At 41.6% G+C, this 26058-nt stretch overlaps 1 long non-coding RNA gene across 1 annotated transcript; it reads left to right on the top strand.

Annotated features, from left to right (window-relative positions):
• Positions 1-6233: 6233 nt before the first annotated feature.
• LOC308079483 lies at positions 6234-12855 on the top strand. The gene is made up of 3 exons (XR_013932612.1): positions 6234-6319; positions 6890-7087; positions 12551-12855. It is a non-coding gene; the product is annotated as an uncharacterized lncRNA (long non-coding RNA).
• Positions 12856-26058: the final 13203 nt, after the last annotated feature.

The raw sequence follows: 26058 nt of genomic DNA, 5'->3' as shown, positions 1-26058 counted from the left end.
AGTGAGTGAGTGAGTGAGTGAGTGAGTGAGTGAGTGAGTGAGTGAGTGTGTGAGTGTGTGAGTGAGTGAGTGAGTGAGTGAGTGAGTGAGTGAGTGAGTGTGTGTGTGTGTGTGTGTGTGTGTGTGTGTGTGTGTGTGTGTGTGTGTGTGTGCGTGCACGTGCACGTGTGTGTGTGTGTGTATCAGTGTTTGTGTGATGTTCTTGTTCCTGACATGCATTTACTTGCATCTCTGTTTGTTTGTGAGTGTGAGTATATCACTGTGTGTACAGTATGTAGGTGTGTAACCGCTCATGCACAGATAGCATATACACACATAGGCTACTGCTACTGCAACACAACACACATTGCTGGGGATTACACAGAGCAAGAGTGGATGACATTAGAGGTCATAGGTCAGAAAGAAATGAATGCATGACACTGTAGTCAACAGAGCACTCTCACCTTTTCCCTCCTTTCTGATGCTCTCTCCTCATTCCCCTCTTTCCCTGCAAGTAAAACTATTTTCTTTTTCTCTCTCTCTTTCTCTCTCTCTCCCTCACTCTGACCTATCTCATTCTTTTTCTTATTTCTCATTCTTTATCTCTTTCTCTTGCTCCCTTTCACCTACCCTCTGGACCCTCTCTCTTTCTCTCTCTCATTCTCTCTTTCTCTGGAATGTACCACAGCAGCTGAGAAGAGGAATGTTGCAGAAACAAGCCCATACACAACCCCTAGGGAGGAGGCCACACACGCGCATGCATGCAAGCACACACACACACACACACACACACACACACACACACACACACACACACACACACACACACACACACACACACACACACACGTTCTTCATCCTTGCATGCAGGAAGAATCTCTCTCTTTCTGATTTGTGACTTATTATTTCTCTCACCATAACTCTTCTCTCTATCAGACACAGACACAAACACACAACCATCTCTCTAATTCAGGGCAGAATGTGAACCTGTGTGTTAAAGAATTGTGTCAGAGAGAAAATATCTCACGTACGCACGCACACACGCACGCAGGCACACACACATGCACAGTCAGAAGAATATTGTGAGTGTGTGTTGTATGTAAGGGTGGAGCAGGATGAAAGTATCTTCCGCCTCCCTGGGCATTAAATATTCCTCAAACTCACCATGCTTGCTCTACCTTGCTCTATTATTATTATTTTTTCCAAAAAGGTTTCAGGAAACAAATCCATAAATTTTCAAATACGAAAACACAGTGAAAATGGCCAATCTACAAGTTCCCAACGTGTTGCAATAAACTTTTGAATTGGCTATTTACACCATTTTTTAAATAGGGCATCATAATGTGCTTTTGTGAGTTTGTTCGCGGGGAGACAAATGTATTGAAACAGTTGAAAAGTTTGGGAATCGCTATAGGCTATATGATAAAGTACTAAGTAGTTATTTCTGTAGTATTTATTATTATTATTATTATTATTATTATTATTATTATTATTATTATTATTATTATTTATTGGCCCAACGTTACCCTTATGTTTTTCTGTGGAAACACACATTTAGGATTTATAGATTTGATGAGATTTAACCCTGCATTTTTATAATATTTTTTTTGCCTCAGCCAGTTCTTTTTTAAGATGGGCCACAGGATCTACAGTAGCATTCACCTGGTGTAACTAGTCGCCGATTAGACAGCTGGAACAACAAGGCCATCCCTATATGCCATGAGTGTCAACATTTGTGTCACTTCTACCACTCTGTGGGTATGCACGAGAGAGAGAGAGAGAGAGAGAGAGAGAGAGAGAGAGATTGTATTTTCTAGTATGTGTCCCTATGATTCTCTCATTAGATACATGTGAATCCACCAGACTTAGGCCTGGGGTAGGGCTGTATTATAAATAAAGATATTAATTTACCTTAACATCTTTGTTGCTCATTGTGCTTCTCTGTACAATTATCTTTGATTAAAATGGTATGTGCCTCTGTGATTTTATTGTGCCTCTGTCAGTTGTACAATGCTCTGGTTATTAAACTAACCCCTGTGTAATGGTTAGGATATGAGGGGAGGGTAAAACAGCTGACCAAATATTAATTTTGAATGTATTGCCAGAGTTACATGATATGTACCGAAATGAATTTAGGAGAGAGAGAGACAGAGACAGTCAGAGACAGTCAGAGACAGAGAAATACGTGTAGTAGCGTGCTCGTGTATTTGCAACCCCACATTTCTGAAAATCCTCCATACTATATGGACCACCGTCTCCACCTAGAGGCGATTCTAGAGTAGTGCAAAAAATCTGATAAAATATATACTAGCTGATACAATCAGATTAGACTGTTTTCTACTGGCAAAATGTTGCCTCTGTTCATTTGTTTCTCGCACAGAACCAGAAATTTTGTAGGATTTGTTTTTTTACCCCTCAGTTTCATATGAGATAATACTTGAAATCCACCCCCTGGTGCCAGCCTGCCTTGATATTCTGCCAACAGCTAGGTCCTCTCAAAAATGGTTAAAATTGCATTGTCAACATGTCTCGTCTCTCAGGTTTCTTCCCATAGACCCTGAAAACGGCCATCATCAGGCCACCTCACTAATTACAATTATTGGCCATATCAAACCTGTTTTTCAACAGCTGAACATGAACTGTTTTGATGTCTTCCCTTCAGGACCTATGGTACGTACATCATAAAAACAAAACTCATAAAAAAGTGAAAATAGTCCATCTACAAGACCAAAGGATAAGGATAATTCCTTTTAACAGGTCGTTCATGAAAGTCCTTGCGGTCTTGTTTCCAATGAGAACCTGTGAGCAATTGGGGTTAAGAGTCTTGCTCAGGGACAAATTTCATATCATCGGCGCATATGCTGGGATAGCCGGGAATCGAACCTGGGGCAACCAGGGCCTCTGGTTCCCTAGGCGGGCTCACTAACCACTCAGCTATGGCCGCCAACGTGTCACATTGCAACACGTGTGAGCTTGTGAGATTTTAACGTTTTGGGTTAGGACTACCTCCGAAGCAGGGTCCAATTCGTCACCACACGGTTTGCTTAGTAGTAGAGGACCTGGCTAAGATATGTATGCACTTAATTTAGGAGAGAATATCTCAACTGCAACTTTAGGAACTTTGACTAATTCTCTATCCTGGACGAAATACCCGAAAATGACCACGCCTTTTTTTAAATGACCATAACCAGTGCACTACTTCCAACATGGCTCTATCTGCTAAACCGTTGGAGCTACAGATTTACTGAGGTGCTCAAAATGTTCGGAATACTTATGCTTAGAGAAACATAGTTTCTCAGACAGACAGACAGACAGACAGACAGACAGACAGACAGACAAACAGATTCATAAGTTGCATGTGCTCAGTCCTTTTGATTCCTCAGGGTGATGACTGTTTTGTTATGTCCTATCATACAACATCGATTTATTGAGATGCAACACACTCCAGCTTTGCAGAATTAGCTGTGTCCACTACATGACTTTTGCAGCCACAGTGGAGGAGGATGGCACAAGCTTTACTGGCATCTGCAAGATGGGTCCAGTAAGGTTCCCAGGTTCTGACATGCTGAATCAGTGCAGCTTGGGTGGGAGGAAGGTTCTCAAGGGACTTGGTCCCATTTGACCAACATCAGCCTTCCCTGACTATAGGAAAATGAGTGCAGGAATCTCACAGAAACCCGGTGACACTCCTTGGAGCCTGAAAAGATCAACTCCGATTTCCATGTTCAAAGATTGGAGTTTATGATCATCATCATATACAGCAAGAGCTGTGGCCACAGCAGAGTAGATAAAGCCAGACAGTGGCTTTCCTCAAATGGTACCCCAAGAACATTCCTCCCACCCAAGCTGCAGTGATTGAGCATGTAATAAGGGCACTGCTGCAGACCAGCTTCTACTGGAATCAGACAACCTCCATCCAACAAAATATCCCATATTTCAATAGGTTGGGCTGGTGCTGGGACTCTATGACTAAGACCTGTGAACTTTACTGGACCTATCTTGCAGATGCCAGTAAAGCTGTTGCTGTTGTAACACCACCATAAACATATTGTAAACAATCCTATACACCTTTGACTAGTCTAGTATGATATCTAGTCAAAGGTGTATAGAATAGTAATACTATATAATATTATATTTTATGCTGAGCATTGTTGCACATTCTATACTAGACTAGGAATGAGGTCTAAATCATTCTATTGTTTCAATAAAATGACATCGGTAAGATACAATGGTTGTTTCATGACATAGTGGCCATATTTGTGATAAGCAAATTAGAGTACTCTAGATCAATTCATGAAGATAAGCATTCAAATGTTTCTAATTGTCAAAGAACTTTATTTAGACACCAAGTTTGCATTCGTAGCTCATTGTGGCTCAAACGTTAGAGCCAAAAACCTTTTTAGGTGGCGGCCATATTGGATTTGGCCACTATGTTGACCCCGAAGGTCGGGCCAAGGGTGCCAGCTCGGGCACCCTTGCTAAATCATTAGACTCTAATGATTGATGACCCAGGGCATGCTCTAATGATTAGCCCTGGGTTACATCTGGGACAAATTTGGTGCTTTTAGATTGATACGCACACAAAGGTTTTAGCGGTTTCTTTTAGCTGTTCTTGTCATAAAATATAAAATATTTATTTTTACACTTTTCTATTTTTCCCTAACCATAATATTCTGAACATTTTGAGCACCTCAGAACATCTGTAGCTCCAACAGTTTAGCAGATAGAGCCATGTTGGAAGTAGTGCACTGGTTATGGTCATTTAAAAAAAGGCGTGGTCATTTTCGGGTATTTCGTCCAGGATAGAGAATTAGTCAAAGTTCCTAAGTTGTTCCCTGGGGTCATATTAGCCAAGAACAGTTGAGATATTCTCTCCTTTAAGTGCATACATATCTTAGCCAGGTCCTAGACTATCTTGCGTGGTCAAAAAGAGCCTGGATTACTGGATTTCAGTAGGCTACTGCTGTGCACCGATTTGTGTGAGGTTTGAACAAAATACTGTAGGAGTAACAAAAAAAATCACACCCAGTGTGAAGTGGGCGGTGTGGTCATCACAGTGGTCATCATAGTGATGGAAGCTCACAAAATATATATTTTTGGAAGTGCATAATCCTATTTATAGGTTATTAATGTCATCATGTGTCTCACTAGCCAATCACAGTGCTGAATAGAGTCAGCCAATAGAGTCAGCTGAAAAAAACAGCACAAACCAGCTTATGGTGGTTGCTGGTTTTAGCTGGTTTTAGCTGGTCTTAGCTGGTCTTAAGCTGGTTTAGATGGCATACCAGGCTGGACAAGCTGGTCAGGCTGGTCAGGCTGGTTTGCCAGTGTAGTTGGTTAGCTGGTCACTAAGCTGGATTCTGCTGGTCTTTGCTGGTCAGCCAGCTGGCTGGCTGGACTGACCAGCAAAGCCAAGCTGGTAGCTGGTCTTTGCTGGTGAAATGGGTGGACTGCCCAGCAAAGACCAGCTTACCAGCTAGACTTAGCTGGTCAGATGGCTGGACACTGGACAGACCAGCAAAGACCAGCTTAGCAGCTGGTCAAGTTTGGTTAGATCAGTGGTTCTCAACATGTGGATCGGGACTCCCAGGGGGGTCCCCACGTGATTTGGGGGTGGCCCCCAGATGACAGTGAAGTGATAATTTAAGGACCTTTAGGTTTAAGACCTTTTTAGTACCTAAAAAAACCCACCATTACTGCATCAAAAGTAATCAACAAACTATACTATAAAAAAATGTCAAACATTGGCCAAATTGTCTAACAATAATAACTAGACGTGTCGCAATTCAGGGCAATTGCAGAGTGTGGTTGCGCCGACGCCGGTCGCGGGTCGCCGCCGCCGGGACTCGAGTAATACGGCGGGAGGAATACCCTCGGAGGCTGCGCCAATTACATTGTCACGTCACTCCTGAGATCACTTGCGTTTCATTTTGAGAGGAGTGATCCCCCCAAAATAAGGTTTTTGCATCAAACGGTTACATTTTGAGCATTTGTGGTGCCCCCTATGGATCTAAGTGGAAATGCTTTTGGAGATTTGTTGAGTAAACCACCCTTGACATGTGATTCAAATTTGTGATTGACCGGACGTGCTTCGTTCGTGATTTTTGTCATTTTTGGTAAAACGGGCCCCTCCCACTAACTTTGGAAGCCAATTATTTTTTAATTTTTAAGTTCTACGGAAAATGGTGACAATGTGTACAATATAAGTACTGTGATACTGCCAAAAGGAGCTTAAATGTGATTCTCTACATTTTCAGTTGCAACTTCCTCCGTTTCCTCTTCCCCTGAGTCAGACGATTTGGCATCGACACCTGGGATGTTTGACACCAACTGTGACAAGGTATTGAAGAAACATACTCTGTAGGACAGTGGTTCTTAAAAGTGGGGTCCCCAGGGGGTTCCACAGTGTCCCCAGCTAAATAAGAAACAGTTAAGCACAAAAGCACTATTTCAAAAATAGGCAACGTGTCATGATGCATCGTGAGCTTGTAGATCAGATATGTTTTGCTATTTCTGAACTATTTTTGAACAGTTTTGCCTATGGCATGCACAAAATAGGGATGGCAGGCGCAAAGGATTATTTCACTACTGTTTTACCAGCTAGAATGTAATCCAATGACAATGTACTGTATAATAATTACTTTAACTCTCCCCACCTACAGTATAGACAGTTATAGAATTCTGTACTAAATTTAATCCAACAATTAACATCTTCTCTATTGGAGGTCCATGGCACCAACTCTTTTCCAAATGGGGTCCACATTTGGGGGTCCTAAACATGAAAATGTCATTTATTTACAGTAAACTCTGTTTGAAGTGTGCCTGCTTTTGTCCAAAATGAAAGTCTTGGAAATGTCATGGTAAAATGCGTTTTAATTTCTAAAACAAGTCTTGTTTTCTTCTGTTTCAGGTCCACATTGGCTCTGCTGTGTGGCTCCAAAAGGAGATCTGGAAGATGGTGGCAGCAAACACCAAGGACTCCCTGTTCATGAAGGAGCTTGCTGTTGCCATTTGGTGGACAAGAACCCTGAAGACCATGAGCCTTACAGACAAAGAATGCCCCACTAGCAAGGGCGAGGCCAAACCCCCCTGACCCCAGGACCCAGAGGTATGTTTACTGAGGGGTGGGGGTGGGGTCGGGTGGGGGGAGGGGGGGGGTTCATTATAACTAGATCTCATAATTCAATCTGTTTTGGCTCTGTGCATGACTGTAGTTCTCTTTTCCAGAAGATGGAATTCCTGTTAGCGTTACTGTTCATACCTTCATTTGGTTGTCTCAGTGGCATCAATTTCAACCAGAAACACATATGGAGATGTTGGGTGTTTACAATTTATATATGCTGCCGAGCCAATCAACTGAAGCTATGAAAAACTGAACGGGAAATGGGAATGTCACCTTCTGGAAAAGAGGACTACAGTCATGCACAGAAGCCTATTATTAGTTTATTATGCAAGTCTTATTAGATTATTATGCAAGCCTTATTAAGCGTATTAATCAATCATAAAAGAAAATACAAGCTTGCAACTCGTTGGACGCGTTGTGAGCTTGTAGATCAAAAAAGTAATCAATAGAATAATCGTGTAGAATAATTGGTAGTGACAGCCCTACATGCATGTGTGGCAGGGGTAGCTTTTTTTCCCCAATTGTTGTTGTCCATTGTAGCCATCTGGCTTATTGCCTGCCCACTGCCCACCCACCTTTTCCATTCAAATGCATTTTTACATAACTGAAACAGGGGGTTAAAAAACCACTTCACCCCATTTTCAACTTATCTTCATATAATTGGTCCTCACTAATACACATTTTAAGATGGCACCATTTATGTCTACTCACTCTGTGTTTCATTGATGGGTCGTGGACAGTTTAGAAACCTGCCTACCTTTGACATCATCGGTAGGCAGGTTTGGTCATTTTGAACAACATTTTTAACTTTTTTATTTGTTAATTATTAATGCAAGAACAATGGCTTCTACTTCTGCATGCAAACTTTCCAGGCAGAGACAGACTGTAGTTTCTATTAGCTTGGAATTTCCATTGGTGATGTCACTTGTAGGCAGGTTTCTGAACTGTCCACATTCCACTAATGAGTGGCAGAACGACTAGACAGAAATGGCGCCATTGTATAATGAACATTAGCGAGGACCAGTTATATGAAGACAAGGTTGAAAATGGGTGAAGTTTAAGTTACTTTAAGTTATTCTCAGAACATCACAATTCATACAACTCACCTCATGCATGTGTAGCCAGTCAGAGCTGAGCCTCAGGGGCCACCGTAGGCTGCGCTGTCCACTTCCTGGTTTTCAATCAGTGTTCTTATTTAAATGCCCTGCAAGTCTACCAAACACTAGAATGCACTAGAACAGGCTGTGGGTCTTGAGACCTGGGTCTTGCACTTAAGCTTGTTTAATGCTGGTGCCAGGGTGAGTAATGTGTTTCATGCCTATTGTTTTAATCATGTTTATATGTTGAGATTGTAACTAACACTGCTGTGATCATTCAGGTTGATCATGGGCCCAACTGATTGCTGTGGCGAGAGGGAGTGTTGTGAAAATACAGACAACTGAAGGTACGCAAACAAACAACTTGTTGTATAGGCCTACTTTGTGTTTGTTTGGTGTGCTAAATGTTTATTTTATATCCCCTCCTTTAGATCGCCACTGCTGCTTTGTTTAGCTTGAGTTCATGCATTGATTTTATTATTTGTTCATAGTTGAGCTATTTCATATTGTGATTATTAATGTTTTGTCTTTTGTTCATTTCCCCTTCTATAACGAGTTCTGTGTATCCAGAGTCCAGGGGAGCCAAGTGGTGCAGCCGACCTACAAGGGGGTTTCACAATAGGTCTCACTAGTAGTCCACAGTCAGGTTTGTTTTATTGTTGTGATTGAGTGCACCTCTTTTCACGGTGTCATTCTTTTATATTTCTGCATGCTGTGTGTGTGTGTGCTGTGTGCTTTAGGTGGAGTGAGTAGCCTATTTAGCTATCTAGCTTAGTCCCCCTTGTTACAAGGTTGTTGCCCACTGGCTCTTTATTACTGTGGTCTTTGACTCCTACAAGCTCTATTCGGCTGTAGTTTGTGTTTAAGTTATATTGTGCTGAAATGTATTAGGAACTGAATAAATACTGTCTCCCTTTCTGCAATACATGTGATTTACCTTTCTGTGATTTTAGTAAATAAATGTCATGTTTGTGGCAAACTCACGTCTCAGTCTCATTGTTCGAAACTGTTTTCGGGGAACCCAATTTAAAGGTCTTATTTCATTTTCCCTGGTTAACCATCACCAGGGTGGCGTAGTCATACACAATTATACTAAATTCCTTGCTTGACACTCTGTTACATTCTGGCGTAGTCGGCAGGGTTTCAATGAGATTAAAGACGTGAGGTTATATTTTTTTATGTTGAAATAGCTCAAAGAAAAGAATTTGTGTACATTAACAAGGCAGCAGTTGGTGCTCCGTGGGACCGGTTGACCACTCCCATCCTCTCCAGTGCTACAACAGAAGTGTCTTACGAATAACCTGTCTGTATTGACTGTTCCTTCTGCAATGGCTGGTGAGCTCCAGGACTTGGTGCAGCAGCTACAGGTTGAAGAGGAGCAACTACGGAGCGACCAGGCAGAGGCTCGCCCTTTCCAGTCAGCATCTTGTCCAACATGTAACGTTAACAATATGGACTCTTTACCTACTGAATATCACGTCTATGTACCTAGAGAGGGCAAATGTCCTTTATTCAGGGGGACCTCTGGGATCCCAGTAGAGGATTGGGTGGAGGATGTAAGGGCTATGATGAGGGCTAGACACCTTAGGCCCATTGATCAGGCATATGTTATTTATGAACATTTGGATGGGCAGGCAAAAGATGAGATCAGATTTAGGCCCAGGGCAGACAGAGAAGACCCAGAACGCATGATTGCAATTCTCCAGGAGTTGTATGGCTGTGCTAAATCATATGTCTCTCTTCAACATAGCTTCCTTTCCAGGAGGCAGCTGGAGGGGGAGTCATTGCATGAGTTTTCCCATGTCTTGTGTTCATTAATGGAAATGGTTGAACGTTCTGCCCCAGATGGGATGCCTACTTATGCCACACTGCTGCGTGACCAGTTTGTGGAGAGAGTCTGTGACTCTGACCTACGCAGGGAATTGAAGCGAGTGGTACGTGAACATCCTGACTTTTCCCTCCTACAGGTCAGGGCTGAGGCTATCCGTTGGGAGCGGGAGGGGTGGACAGATGAACATAGTGGTAGAAGTTATCCTCTCCCTGCTTTTTGTGCCACCCAGTGTGTGGGTAATGTGCCACCTAGTAGCCCAGCTATGGCAGAGATGGTGGAGCTAAAAAGACTGTTGCAGCAGCAGCAAGAGCAGCTTAACAAACTTGCGCAGGCGTGTTCCGAAACCCTGCTTCCTGTGGCTGTCCAGCAAGCTGCACGTGTCACACGGCTAACAGCCTCCCAGGCAGCCAATTCTGCCCTTCCAGAACGGTCAAATGCTGAACTGGCTGCCCTACAAGCTGCTGATCTCTCTATAGGTGCTTTACTTCCATTCTGGCAGGAACGACGGATGCCGGGGCGCATGGAGAAGCAAGGCCTCCCTTCCGAAACCCTGGGTCTATTGAAACAATGGAATCGTCTTACCCTGGAGGACGGGCTGCTGCACAGGGTGTATAGAAGGCCAGACGGAGGGCGTAAAGTCTATCAACTGCTACTGCCAGAGTGTCTGAGGAAGAAGGTTTTCCACCAGCTACACCACAACCATGGACGCAAGGGTACCGAGCGAACCACTGAGCTGATACGGCAGAGGTGTTACTGGCCAGGTATGGGGCAGACGATCCAACGCTGGTGCCAGCTGTGCCAACGATGTAACTTCTTGAAAGACACTCGGCCTCTGGAAAGGGCCCCTACTCTCCATCGGGTCATCAGGCCCCCTAAGTCCGGAGGCTGTATCTACACGGGTGCGCCACAAGAGGACTCGTATCGGGGACGCCATGTACAACGCCCCATGCTGAAGCCAGTACCATGTGACAATGCAGTTTCTCCACAAGAGGTGTCTAACAGCCCGGGGGATGCAGATGAGGAGGAAGAGAACTGTGGGCACTACATCCTTGTGGGCCCTGCTGACTCCACAGGGTCACATCCAGATGACCTGGTAGCAGTCTCAGTCGCTGACACCCCCTCCCCTGGCCCGTCGGTGACGATGAGCCCTCCTCCTGTCCCGGGACATGCACCAGCCCCTCCCTGTGAAGTGGTACGAAGGTCTACCCGTGAGACAGCTGGCAGACATTCAAATCCCCATCATCTACCAGTGGAGATAGGGGGAAGGGTGCCTGGTGTAAGCAGCTCCACATCAGGAAGGTTTAGGCCTTGGTGTTAGGCTAGTTTATTGTCGGGACGCCAATATAAAAAAAATGGGGGTAGATGTAGCCAGTCAGAGCTGAGCCTCAGGGGCCACCGTAGGCTGCGCTGTCCACTTCCTGGTTTTCAATCAGTGTTCTTATTTAAATGCCCTGCAAGTCTACCAAACACTAGAATGCACTAGAACAGGCTGTGGGTCTTGAGACCTGGGTCTTGCACTTAAGCTTGTTTAATGCTGGTGCCAGGGTGAGTAATGTGTTTCATGCCTATTGTTTTAATCATGTTTATATGTTGAGATTGTAACTAACACTGCTGTGATCATTCAGGTTGATCATGGGCCCAACTGATTGCTGTGGCGAGAGGGAGTGTTGTGAAAATACAGACAACTGAAGGTACGCAAACAAACAACTTGTTGTATAGGCCTACTTTGTGTTTGTTTGGTGTGCTAAATGTTTATTTTATATCCCCTCCTTTAGATCGCCACTGCTGCTTTGTTTAGCTTGAGTTCATGCATTGATTTTATTATTTGTTCATAGTTGAGCTATTTCATATTGTGATTATTAATGTTTTGTCTTTTGTTCATTTCCCCTTCTATAACGAGTTCTGTGTATCCAGAGTCCAGGGGAGCCAAGTGGTGCAGCCGACCTACAAGGGGGTTTCACAATAGGTCTCACTAGTAGTCCACAGTCAGGTTTGTTTTATTGTTGTGATTGAGTGCACCTCTTTTCACGGTGTCATTCTTTTATATTTCTGCATGCTGTGTGTGTGTGTGCTGTGTGCTTTAGGTGGAGTGAGTAGCCTATTTAGCTATCTAGCTTAGTCCCCCTTGTTACAAGGTTGTTGCCCACTGGCTCTTTATTACTGTGGTCTTTGACTCCTACAAGCTCTATTCGGCTGTAGTTTGTGTTTAAGTTATATTGTGCTGAAATGTATTAGGAACTGAATAAATACTGTCTCCCTTTCTGCAATACATGTGATTTACCTTTCTGTGATTTTAGTAAATAAATGTCATGTTTGTGGCAAACTCACGTCTCAGTCTCATTGTTCGAAACTGTTTTCGGGGAACCCAATTTAAAGGTCTTATTTCATTTTCCCTGGTTAACCATCACCAGGGTGGCGTAGTCATACACAATTATACTAAATTCCTTGCTTGACACTCTGTTACACATGTCTAAGCTAATTATATTTGTTTTATTGGTGGGGGTTCTTGTTTTCTTTCAGACTGTTTCCATTGGTGGCTGGAGGGGCAGAACATTAATGGGGAAGATCTCACAAAGAGGAAGAAGGCCATGGGGAGATACATTTCAGAAAAAAATCCAGGACATCAATAGAAAGGACAAGAAATTGTGTGTCTGTGTATGGGGGGGTGATATGGGGGTAATGCGTTATAGCGCCACCAGCAGGCCGATTTTTTTGGCTACAACTCTTGCAGATCTTTTCCAAACATCACACAAATCGGTATACAGTATCTCCATAGTCATGTGATCAAGACGGATCTGTCAGATTTTTCATATTCTCTCACTCTTTTCCAGTCATTTGAACACTGTGTGTGTGTTCCTCAGGTTGAAGTTTATGAATGTATTTGTTTATTTACATATTTGTTATTTGAATGTTTTTATAAGTTTTCTTTAAATAAATTATTGTTATGTATGAAATTGCTACATGATTATTTATTCCTTTGTGATTTTTTTCTCACTTTTATATAGGCTACTGTAGGCTACTGTTTTCTTTAAATATACCATGTGCTGTGGGCACCTGGCTGAAATTCACCATGATCATGCATCCTCTCCAGCAAAGCTGTTCACTGCATATCAGAATACACCTGAATACACATAAATACCAGATAGCAGCTTAAACCATCTTAAACCAGCTGCCAGCTTAAACCAGCTAAACCATCATGAAAACCAGCTACCAGCTTAAACCAGCTACCAGCTTAAACCAGCCTTGACCAGCAAAATCATCATAAATACCAGCTACCAGCTTAAACCAGCTACCAGCTTAAACCAGCAAAACCTACCAGCTTAAGCTGGTCAACCACCAAGACCAGCTAAAAAGTGACTTTTTAGCTGGTCTTGGTGGTTGACCACCTTAAAGGGATACTTCACTCTCGGGCCGGGGACACATTTAAAAAAAATATTAAAAATAAATGAAAAAAGTTATGGAAAATTCATGGCCCCCTCACACATTAGTAGGACACTGCGTGTCGTGAGGGGGCCATGAATTTTCCATAACTTTTTTCATTTATTTTTAATATTTTTTTTAAATGTGTCCCCGGCCCGAGAGTGAAGTATCCCTTTAAGGTGTGTTTTGGACAGTCCAAAACACACCTTAAGGTGGTCAACCACCAAGACCAGCTAAAACCAGCTGGTCCAGCTTAGGCTGGTCTAAGCTGTTTTTTTCAGCAGGGAGCCAATCACAATACAGGAAAGTGGGCCAAGTGGGCCAATCACAGTGCAGGAAACTAATGCTAATGAGGTGTCCCAACCCCACACCGCCCCAAAAAGTTTAGAAAAATCCTGGTGGCGCTACAAAGGGCCGATTTGAAAAAGAATGAGAAATACATGGGTGGAGGTTCTTCCTTCTTTGGCCTCTATTGGGATTAAATTGCTTTCAAAAGGCTCTGGTCCAACAGTTCCCGGGATCTGTTCACAGACGGACAGACAAACGAGAAACGACCGGATGGACAGACAGACGAAGCGAAAACATTATCCCTCGTGTTCGGCCGTTCCGGCCTGGCGGGGCAAAAATAAAATAAAAAAGGAGACATCAGGTCTAGATCAGTGGTGGTTCTCATAATGTGGGCTCTTTGAGAGGGTTGAGAGGGAAATAGCATCAAAATCTGTTTAAGGGTGACCAAACTGACCATTCAGCCCCTCAAACCGGGACCCTTAAATCAATACACATGTTCGTCGTCCATTTATGCACGCAAACATGCATACGCACCATAGGTGTTGCATACAGGTAACGACTGATTGACAAACACTGGGCTCAGCAGTGAGTTCAGTCCATAGTGTTAAAAATAAGGTTCAGTTCAGCCACGCAATTGCATTCGTTCATGTTTTCTTATTGGTTTAGGTGAGCATGTTTACAGGAAGATAACATGATAAACGTCTATGCAACCACTGAAAACAATTATTATCATTTCAATTCTGGCGAAACCCCCGGGACAATTTTGTAATGAACTCTCACAGTGACGCAGGTTAAATCGGGACAATACCGGCCAAACCGGGACGTCTGGTCACCCGATATAACCTGTGGTGGCTATTTTCGAAAATATAGCCACACAAAATAGCCCCGTACATTTTGACACAAATAAATCTTATGGGGGTCCCTGGGCTCCCTGGCACACATTTTTTTTCTCCGATGGGGTCCACCGCCTTATAATATCAATATGATATGGGTGTCCTTGACGTGCTCTCTAGACACCACGCCTAGACTTCAACAACAGAGACAAATTTGAGATGGGGGAGAGACTGAGAGACAGTCCGAGAGAAGAGCAGTGTTGCCATGTCGGCTTATTATAAGTGACTTTGGGCTTCCTTTTCTGTAAAATTGCTTGTCAAAATGATAACCGCGGAAGACTCGCCCCAAAACACGCTCGCCCACATTTTTTTCGCGGACCAGCTGTTCTTGAGGGGGGCTAGTAAGATTGTGGGGGTACAATTCAGCTGTCTGAGTCATATATATGACCAGCAGGTGCTTAAGAAAGCATCATCTATTAGAGCGGACAGCTCTCATCCCCTAAATCCCGAATATGAATTATTGCCTTCCGGCCAAAGGTTAAAGACCCCTGCAGGCAGCTAAAAACAACTACTTCCTCTCGTGCCATCAATAATGGAAGCAGGAGGAGGTAGCTATTAGTAACTATTATTATCTGGATCTTGTGATCATGTCTATATGTTTATGTCTTGTGTATGTATGTGTGTCTACTGTGTCTGGGAGTTTCCTATTATCTGCTGTAACATAAATTGCCCAGTTTGGGACATAATAAACTTGAACTTGTATTCTTGTATTTGGATAATAAGGTTAGAAATAAGTTTAGGGTTGGGCATATTTTTTACTGAGGTTAAGTTTAAGAATAAGGTTAGGTTTAGGCATTGTTTACTGAGGTTACGTTTAGGAATACCAGGTGAATACCGCCGGATTTGCCCCGGGGCGACTGTGTTTTGGGGCGAGCGTTTTGGTATTCCCAACTGGGTTTGGGCTGGTTTTTAAAGTGTTACTTACTTGCTTATTTAAGCTTGCTTCCAAAAATTTTAAAACATATTTAGACCAGTGGTTCTCAAATATTTTCATGAAAATGTTTTGTGCCCAGGGGAGCATTTGTGTTGTTAGAATGTTTCAAAAATATTCCAAATATTCCACATTTTATTGCAAGAGTTTTTGAAAACAGCAGATCGCGATGCGTTGTGTGCTTTAAGATATAATAGCCGATGCATAACAGGTGTAAGGTGCTCATGTGGCCTAATTGCTTCTTTTGGACTTGTTTTCCTTGACCTGGTTGCTTATCTCTCTCGCAAGATCTGGCAACACTGTAGAGAACAGAAGAGCACAGGCAAGTAGGGGGAGGCAGCCTGTTTCACATACAGATCTCATACAATACCGATGCGCAAGGAATGAGAGGAGAAGTGGAGGATAGATCTCTGGAAACAGAAGCAATCAGAGCTACAACAGTAGCTAGTAGCTGCAGAAAGAGAGGAGAGAAGAGACGAGGGAATCTGAGAGGACAAGATAAGAGATGGAAGAAAAAGGGATGGACGACAGTACCTGTGCAATCAGTTCCAACTCGGAGCAACAACCCGCCTCAGGGAAATTGTCTAAATCATGCACAACGCAGGGACTGAAAACATTCAAAAGATTATTTTTATTTTTTTCTATGATCATACTCATGGTGAGCTTGTTGTTGTCGTTGTTGTTGTTGTTAGCACCGTTATTAATGATGATCTTTCACAGTACGTGACCTTTTATCACCTTTGTCACCAGCTCGCCAGTGCAGTGGTGTTGGCGCTGACAACAGCAGGGCTCTTGCAGAATGAAGAGCAGATTGAATGTTCATGGGAGAAGGTAAAGGCGGTACCGTCTCTCCTTTTGTACGCATGACTCATATTTTATGTACCCCTCCTTTTGCATGACTCAGTTTACATTTCGCATAATAATAATAATAATAATAATAATAACTAGAAAAAGTGCTCCTCGGAGCACAGGTCTTCACCAGGTCAGGTTATTGTGGGCCAGCAATGTTCGGAATTCTCCAATAAGGATGGAATATGAAAAATGGGACGGATCCGTCTTGGTTACTTGACTAGAGATAATGTGTTGTTACTGAATTGTGTGATGTTTGGACAACATTTGTAGGAGTAATATAAAGAAAATGGAAAATCGGCCTCCTGGTGGTGCTATAATAGGGCAATGTTAAAAGCGTGGCATTTGTTCCTCAATGTAGTGTGAATGTGCGTGCAAAGTTTCACCGCATTTTGTTCAAAACGGGCCACTCCTGCAAACTTTAGATGTCAATCTTGGCATTTCTTTCTCGGCCTAGTGGGAATCTAAAAAATCTGAAAGACCCGTTTTGTTTAATGACTGCTGTGTACCGATTTGCGTGATCTTTGGACAAAATCTGTAGGAGTACTACTGTCAAATCTTTTTTTGTGGCCTCCTGATGGCGCTATAACAGGCCCATGTGAAACATTTGGGGCAGAGGTTCTGCTCTGGCGTCCAGCGAGTGTGTGTGCACAGTTTCGCTGTGATCAAGCCTGAGATTAGCTGTTCACAGACGGACACACACAGACGGACGGACGGACGGACGGACGGACGGACGGACGGACGGACGGACGGACGGACGGACGGACAGACAGGGTGCAAAACATAGTCTCGGCCATGCCTTTCGGCCTGGTGGAGACAATAATATCTAGAAAACAATAATCTAGAAAACTGGATGTAGGCTAAAAGGTTAACTTGAAGGGATTCTAGGCAAGTTCAGAGATCAAAAAAAGAAAAAAAACCGCCCCTCCACTCCCCCCCCCCTCCTCATCAGCAGTTCGTTTCCCCGTCCACCAGGGGGTGACGCAGGGGGGACTTCTGAACGGGCCATGCCGAAAATAGGTTGCTTTATTCGGATACAATGCGTGTCACTGCCCGCCCCTGCCGGTTCTCTGAATAATTATTTTTAAATAGGCTCTGTCATGATAAATTGACCACATATATGAAGTTAAACAACTAAATTCTATCCAAGCGATATCTTAAAAGTAAATTCCGTGCCTCAAAAAAGAAGTTTGAGAGCGTTTTAAGACCGAAAGTAAAAAGTAAAAACAGCGCAGCAGAAAACAATGGCGGCTCGTTCCATTTTTGTCGGCTGCACTCGGTTCCATTCGGTTTCACTCGAACAGTTCACACGGACACGGACGCGCACATGCGTGCGTTTCATTTACGTCCCGGATACCCAGATGTCAAAACATAAATAGTAGGGAAAATACGGATTTCAGAAAGAGGACTGTGTTTCAATGCAGGAAAACACCCCAGCATCATTATATAGTGGCTGATAGAGGGGGAAAAATGCTAAATATATATAAATATTTTTTAAATTTAGGCTTAATGTTGCCTAGAATCCCTTTAAGTTAACGTGACAATACCACAATGTAGGCTACTCTGTTACAAGTAAAGTCCTGTAATCTAAATTTCACTTGTGTAGCCTAATTAAAAGTACAAAAGTATTACAAAAGAATATCTAGGCTAGGTAGGTAGGGTAAGTGATATTTTTTTGGTTAAAACAAAACGTTTTTGTTATAAGGTTAAAGCACTAGGCTATATTTGGATTCTGGTAATCATAGTGCAGGGGTCTTCAACGTTTTTCAGGCAAAGGACCCCTTGGCTGAGGGAGAGATGAAGCTACTACATATTGTATAAAATTGTGTTGCAGATTAACCTTTTTCATAGATATCATAGATAGATTCATAGACTTGTTTCACAGCACTATCATCAATGTTGTGTCAATTAATGATTTTTATTATTATTTTCAAAATGTGTCCGACTTTTTCAAAAATAGCAGACGTCAATCAATTTAGTTGATTAGAAAAACCTTGCTTCTCGATTATTTGGTTATAAGTCGATTATTGGTTCTAAATATCTATTTAGATATATGTTTGGTTAATTGCCCACTACAAGCTGCCAATACTAACAATTTTGTCTGCTCATTTCTTTGTTTCCTCACTTCTAATTTCCCTTGTTTATCCTGTAATCTGTATGAGTTCTCTCCCCTGATTGGATGAAATTATACCAACCTGCAAATGTATTTTCTGTTTACTAAAGAGCTGGAGAGACAGGGAGACCCCTGTTACTAAACAAACAGTTCATAGATTGCAATCGGAATATAGAGCTGTTGAAAACATATTTTAACAAAATAATCTTACTTTACTACCGCACCTTTAATAGTAATGTGGTCTGTCTGTGTTTGCAGGATGTGGCTGAGTTTGAAAAGTACGATGCATCACTCTTAATGTTGGGGTTTGCTACTCTGGTTCTCTCTGTCATCGGGCTGCTGGGCGTCTGGAAGAAAAACAACTGTGTTCTGATAATGGTATGGAGGTTTAGTATGTATGAAGAATGTTTGTGTGTATATGATATTTGTATTTTTCCACTATATTTGCTATAGAGATGCAACAGTTTACCAAATTAATTTATTTAATCAATTATATAGAACCATTGTACGACGATTCGACGAAGTATAAAATAGTGAGTTGATTCATTGACAAAAAAAAAGTGCTTTCAAGATGATTCGATTAATCGAAAAAGTAATCAATATAATGGTCAATATGAAAATAATGGATAGTAGCAGCCCTAGTATGAGGACTGTGTGTAAAATGTGATATATTTGTATATATTTCAAATTTTCATGATATTTACCACATGCAATTATTTTAGTCAATGGTCAATCAAGTTTATACCACCCTCTCTCTCTCTCTCTCTCTCTCTCTCTCTCTCTCTCTCTCTCTCTCTCTCTCTCTCTCTCTCTCCACAGTTTGTGTTGGGGATGTCTATTTTGAGTATTACTATGGTGGTTATAAAATGGACAGCGAGGAGCCAGGTGGTTGTTTGTTGAGTTTTTGTACAGAACCATATCCTCAGTGTTAGGCTACTCCTTTAAGGTTAAAGGACTTAAAGGAGTAGTTCACCCAAAAAAGCCAATAATTTCATGACCGGTGGAAAGACTCTAATGTCTCCGGTAGGAGACTCCAGGTGAACTGAGTAGTTCACCCCAAAAAAAATCTTATTTTCTATCAATTACACACCCCATGAAGCTTTGCATTCATGGAGATATTTTTGTTTTTGCCAATAATTTGACGACCGGCGGAAAGACGCTAATTTCTCCGGTAGGAGACTCCACAAGTATCCTACCGGAGACTCCGCCGGTCATCAAATTATTGGCTTAGGAATGCGACAAAAAAAAAAAATCTCCATGAATTCAAGGTTTCATGGGGTGAGTAAGTGATAGAATATAAGAATATTTTTTGGGGGGTGAACTAGGCTACTCCTTTAAGAGTTAATGGGGAACTAAACCCTTAGCTGTGCCAAACCTATAATTGTGTGTTTTTTGTTTTTTTTCAGGCCGCCTCAGTTTTCACTTACATAACTTTGATAGCTGCAGTTGTATGACAAACATCGCACTGAAAAGACAAGTGTAACCTTTAATTGATGTTGTAGGAGCAAGAAAAGTTTAAGGAGCGCTATCTGTCCCTGCTGCCTCTGACCAAAGAAGAGACACCACAATGCAGTTACCTGAGCAACGTCAATGATTGGCAGGCCAAGGTAGGACAAACAGTTTCGACTCAAATTGATGTTTTTATTGTATTTTTAATTATTCTTTTGATTCTCCGAAATTGATATTTCCATTGAATCTGACATTCAATTTGTATTTGTTCTCAGTTGGTTTATGAATTTTCACATTCGGTGCAATTACATTATGTAATGGCACAGCTGCAATGCATGTTTATATGTATACCAGTTTCACAAATGGTAAGACTTTTTGTAAAATGATGAAATATTAAAGGTCTCACATAACTCCAACCGTCTTCAGGTTTCTGTGTACGTGCACACAGTACACAGTGTGTACCCATACCTTGGTTTTCATGTTTGTGTATCCATTCATTTCTGTCTTCTGAATGTTTCTTTTGTGTGTGTGTGTGTGTGTGTGTGTGTGTGTGTGTGTGTGTGTGTGTGTGTGTGTGTGTGTGTGTGTGTGTGTGTGTGTGTGTGTGTGTGTGTGTGTAGTACAAGTGCTGTGGTCTCATTAATGGCTACCAAGACTGGGAATTTGCTGTTCCCGACTCCTGTCTCTGTGACCCAGATGATGGCAGTGCTCTGTGTGTAAGTGTCAATTACATTCCTACTGTACCTCAAGTACTTTCTTACCTTGATAGGGAAGTTTTGGACCCCATAAATAAAAATCACATCAGCGCCTCAAACACAGAAGATACACATTCTTTGTAGGCTACTATGTACATTAGATCAGTGGTTCTCAAACGTTTTTAATGTCTGTACACTTCTATACTTCCATACACAATACAGTGAGTGGACAGACCTTATTGTATGTTGTGTTTCAGGCTCATGTTCCCAACAGCACCACTCAATCTACAAACAAGACGACCAGATATTATGTTAAGGTAAAAGTTAATTAACATTTTAATGTTACAGTATTAGATTGAATAGAGCAGTGTTTCACAAACTTTTTCAGCTCAAGACCCAACATATACATTTGGTGTCAGGACCCAAACTTACAAAAATATGTTTAATTCATTAATACGAATTAATCACAAAGCCTATTTAAAAAAGAGTGAAAATAGCCGATCTACAAGCTCACGTGTCTCGTTGTGAGCTTGTAGATTGCATTTCTGGAAAATGTTTGAATTCTTAAAAAAACTAGAAATTTGACACCTATGTACCACCGATGTGACTGAGTGTTTCAGTGTTTTCCGCTAGATGGCGCTCTTCGCTAACAAATAAGTCACCATTTAACCCTCAGTCTCACACACACAGTGAAGCAGGAGATCACGTGATCCCAAAAACACAGGCACACACCATAGCACTCGCGGAAGCACGTGTTTAGCAAGGCTTACAGTACGTTTTAACAGCAGGCGACTCTCGGCGATCGCCGGGCGACATCGTCCAAAAGATAAAGAAAATCCATCTTTCATCGCCCCCCCGCCCACTTCGCCCTATCGCCAGTAGTTGCCGGCTCTCATAGACATATGATGCACTTCCGGAAAATACTATCCTGATCGTGCTATCTGAAAATGACCATTTCAGAATCATATATGTTAGTGGACAATAATTACTGATCATTAACCACTTAGGAATCATTAACCCTATATTTATATTTCATACTGTTAAATCTGTTAGATCTACAAGCTCTCAGTGCATCGTGGTGCATTGTGAGCTTGAAGATCGGCAGTTTTTTTTAATTTTTATTATATCTGATTACAATTACAATTTACAATCAATTAATAATTTATTTAATCATTCATCTAAATCTGCAAAGTAACTACTAACTAAAGCTGTCAAATACAAGTTGTAGTGGAGTAAAAAGTACAATATTTGCCTCAGAGATGTAGAGTAGAAGAAGTATTAAGTATAAAATAATATGGATATACTCTTATCCAGTACATTAACTGGATAAGTTAATGTACCTCAAAATTGTACAGTACTTGAGTAAATGTACTTAGTTACTTTCCACTGAACAACACACTTGCAAAAGCTGTTTGAGATGCAAATATCCTTTGTCCTTATGATCAAATATGTTTCTTATGTGCGTGTGTGTGTGTGTGTGTGTGTGTGTGTGTGTGTGTGTGTGTGTGTGTGTGTGTGTAGCCATGCCTTCCTCAAGTACTACCCCATGTTGGTAAAAGCATCTTAAATTCCTCATCATACATCATCACTATTTGGGTAAGTAGTACTGCTACTGCAGGGTTTCTTTTGTGGCGCAGCTGGGATTATGGTTATAGTTCAACAATCATTCTATGGATCACGTTTTGTATTCATTAAAGGTATAGTAGGCAACATTAAGCCTATATTTGAAAAATACCTCTATATATATATTTTGCATTTTTTCCCCTCTATCAGCCACTATATAATGATGCTGGGGTGTTTTCCTGCATTGAAAAACACTCCTCTTTCTGAAATCCGTATTTTCCCTACTATTTAGGTTACACATCCGGGTATCCGGTGCGTAAATTCACGCACGCATGTGCGCATCCGTGCGCGTCCGTGTCCGTGTTAACTTTTTACTTTCGGTTTTAAAATGCTCTCAAACTTCGTTTTTTAGGCACATAATTTACTTTTCAAAAAGCGTTTGGATAGAATTTAATTGTTTAACTTCATACAGTATATGTGGTCAATTTGTCATGAAAGAGCCTATTTAAAAATAAAAATTCGGAGAACCGGCAGGGGCGGGCAGTTCCGCGAATTGTATCCCAATAAAGTAACCTATATTCGGCATGGCCCGTTTAGAAGTCTGCTTACTCTATGGAAGTCCTCCGTGCGTCACCCCCTGGTGGTCGGGGAAACGAACTGCTGGATTTTTTTCCTTTGTTTATCTCTGAATCGCCTACAATCCCTTTAAATAATCAAGAAACACTGTTTTGTTTATCAATGAACAGCTTAACCATCAATGGTATCGTGCCATAATGGTGAAAATGGCCCAAAATGGCCCACTTTCACTTTCAGAATGTTTCAAAGGTAGTGAAGGCATTAACTTACGAAAAAACTAATACAAAGTTGAAATACGGAGATACAAGGTTTCTGCCCGACAGCAACGATATGTTTCTCACCTGCACAGGGAGCATTTCTGCCTTCTGTAATGCTTTGGACATTGTATTTGATTTGACATTGTATTTGACTCTCTGTGTCTTCCTGTTATCCGACTTTCCTTGTTTCCTTTCTTGTGTATTCTTTCTCTGTTTTCTGTGAAACTGCAAATGTTGTAATAATTTCACTTTTTAGGGGACAGTACGAAATCATAACTTGTTTTCATCCACGGTCTACCTGTGTGTGATATCAGTCCAACTTGTCATACATAATTTATTATCCTGTAACTTTAATATAGCTTAATATAGCTAACTCCCACATAATATTATTGTGAAGCCCATTAATAATATTGTTTAAGATTAAACAATAATTAACCACAAATGTCACCACATAACCTGGCATCCCTCCTTTGGACATACAAGTAAGACGCGCGAACGCTGGAGGCGAACGCAGATTGACTTTGGCTGCCATATTTCAACCACACTGTAGTAGTGCACTCTGCCGCACTCTGCCGGCTGTATACAGGCAGTGCAGCTGCTGGCATTTCAGCACGGAGTTTCGAGTCACATGGGGGCGCGAGCCAATGAGAGCGTGAACACACGCGGAAAGACCATAAATATGGGACACACACACAACGCAAGCACGATGATATAGTAAGCTCCACTTGGTCGGAGGCGCGGCTTCGCCGCGCCTCCTTCCGCGTTCGCAATCATTATGTTGTAAAAACATTTTTAGAAAAGGTTCCAAAATAGTGAGAATAGGTGATCTACAAGCTTACAGCGCGCCGTGATGCGACACGTTGTGAGCTTATAGATCAGCTCTTTTCGTAGAACTTCAAAGTATATAGGTGTATAGTATATAGTATATATTGGTAACATGTCTGCTTGGGTGACAATCTATAATATGTATTCAGCATGTACTGTATTTCAAGTGAATGACATACATTTTCAGGACTCATTCTTGTTGGGTATTTGTTTTTCTTCAGTCGGGTAAGGGTACTGTAAATAGTATCACAATTTATGACAATATGGTAAAAATACAGCATTTATTTTCTTTCGTTATTTCTTCAGGATGTATATACAGTATACTCTCTACTGAAGCTTTATATTCACCATCATTTAGGATCCAGAACATAGAGCTATAGGGCCTTTGAAGAATAGGGCAAGACTCGAACCAAACTTTGAAGACCAAGTGTGGAACATGTATTTATTGAAGACTATTGCCTTAGTGAGCCTTTCTAGTACTGTGGCTTATACAATATCTAAGACATCAGATTTGTAAACATACTAGTTGTATCAATAATAACCCAAGACAATAATGCATCTGTTGGGGCGCCCCGGTGGCTCACCTGTGCACCTGAGTGCATACCATTAAGCCTCACTCCTTGTGCAAGGTTTGAATCCGACCCGAGGCCCTTCGCTGCATGTCCTTCCCCATCTTTCTCTTCTGCCATTTCCTGTCTCTCTCCACTATCGCTAGTCATCTCTAGTATGACTCATACTCAAAGGCCTAAGCATGCCCAACACATCACTGCCAAAGCTGCACCCCTTTTTGGGAAACCATCTCTTGTAAGCCTATGGAATGTGACCTAAATTAGCTTCATCATTTGACATCTCTATCCAATATTTGTTATGATTATATTCCCAACAACCTGGAAATATTCGGAGCATTTCCATACTAAGTGGATAATGTTTCGATAAGTATTTGTTGAGAACGATAGATTTGTTTAACTCCAACGTATCTTTTCCGACCTGCTGATGACACGTCAGATGACTTCCCCATTTTGTGCATCTTTTTGACATCTGTTTCACCCAATTGATTGGTTGATAGACAAGCACACAGAGACAGATACATCAATTAGATTAAATAAAAAAAGAGTAAATAAATCGCTGGAGTTAAACAAATCTCTCGTTCTCAAGAAGTACTACATGAAAAAGTACCAACTTAGTATGCAAATGCTCCGAATATATCCAGGTTGTCAGACATAATCAAAACAAATATTGGATAGTACTGTCAAAAGATGTAAGCTAAGTTACGCATAATAGCATTGGGATACAATGGGGAGGATGCCCCCAAAACGGGGCGCTGCTTTGGTTATGACACACTTGCCGGTCTGGTGTATGCTTTGTAATCTTCTAGAACTGCCACCGACAAAACACAAGTATTTGTAAAAATCATCAATCAAAAGTAGTTTTATCTGTTATTGACTAAAGTAGAAAACCATTGTTATAAGCACATCTTTGTCATTTATGTTTCATGATGAGTTTAACACTGGTTTACCCCATGTGTAGATTGTCATCTGTGGCATCCATGGTGCAGTCTGCTGTGTTATTTTTGCTTGAGTGTTGGGGGCACAGACACTTCACTTATGAATAAATGTAATATTGTTTAGAGTAAAAAAATCACACCCTGTGTGAAGTGGGCGGTGTATTCCTAGCTAATCACAATACTGAATGGAGTCAACCAATCATGTACAAAAGATAAATACATTTATTGAAACACTCTTTATGATGGACGAAACCATAACTCGAAAAAAACAAAGTTTTGGTTTTTTTCGAGTTATGGTTGCTTATATAGGGCTATGCACATGTGTCATGTGACACTGGCCAATCACAGTCCTGAATAGACTGTGATTGGCCAATCACAGCGCAGGATAATTCTACAAATTTCCTGGGCCCAGATCTCAGCGCAGGAAAATGTACATTTTTCCAAATCTCACTTATAGGGGCGGTTTCACCGCCCAAAAAATAAAAATAAAACACATTTATGTGGAATAGTTATTGTGAAAAAATATACCAGTAAAAGGTCATATAAAAATAACTTTTGTTAATTGAAGATGTTTTACAGTATGACTTTAAATGCCTCCAAAAACAAGATCTGTCTCATCATGTCTTGGATGACTCGACTCCATTAACCGTGACCAAGGTTTATAT

The sequence above is a fragment of the Gymnoscopelus braueri genome (genome assembly GCF_963280865.1).
Source record: "Gymnoscopelus braueri genome assembly, chromosome: 23".
Taxonomy (NCBI): Eukaryota; Metazoa; Chordata; class Actinopteri; order Myctophiformes; family Myctophidae; genus Gymnoscopelus; species Gymnoscopelus braueri.
The sequence above is the reverse complement of the archived record's forward strand: the minus strand, read 5'-3'. Positions and strand labels throughout refer to the sequence as shown.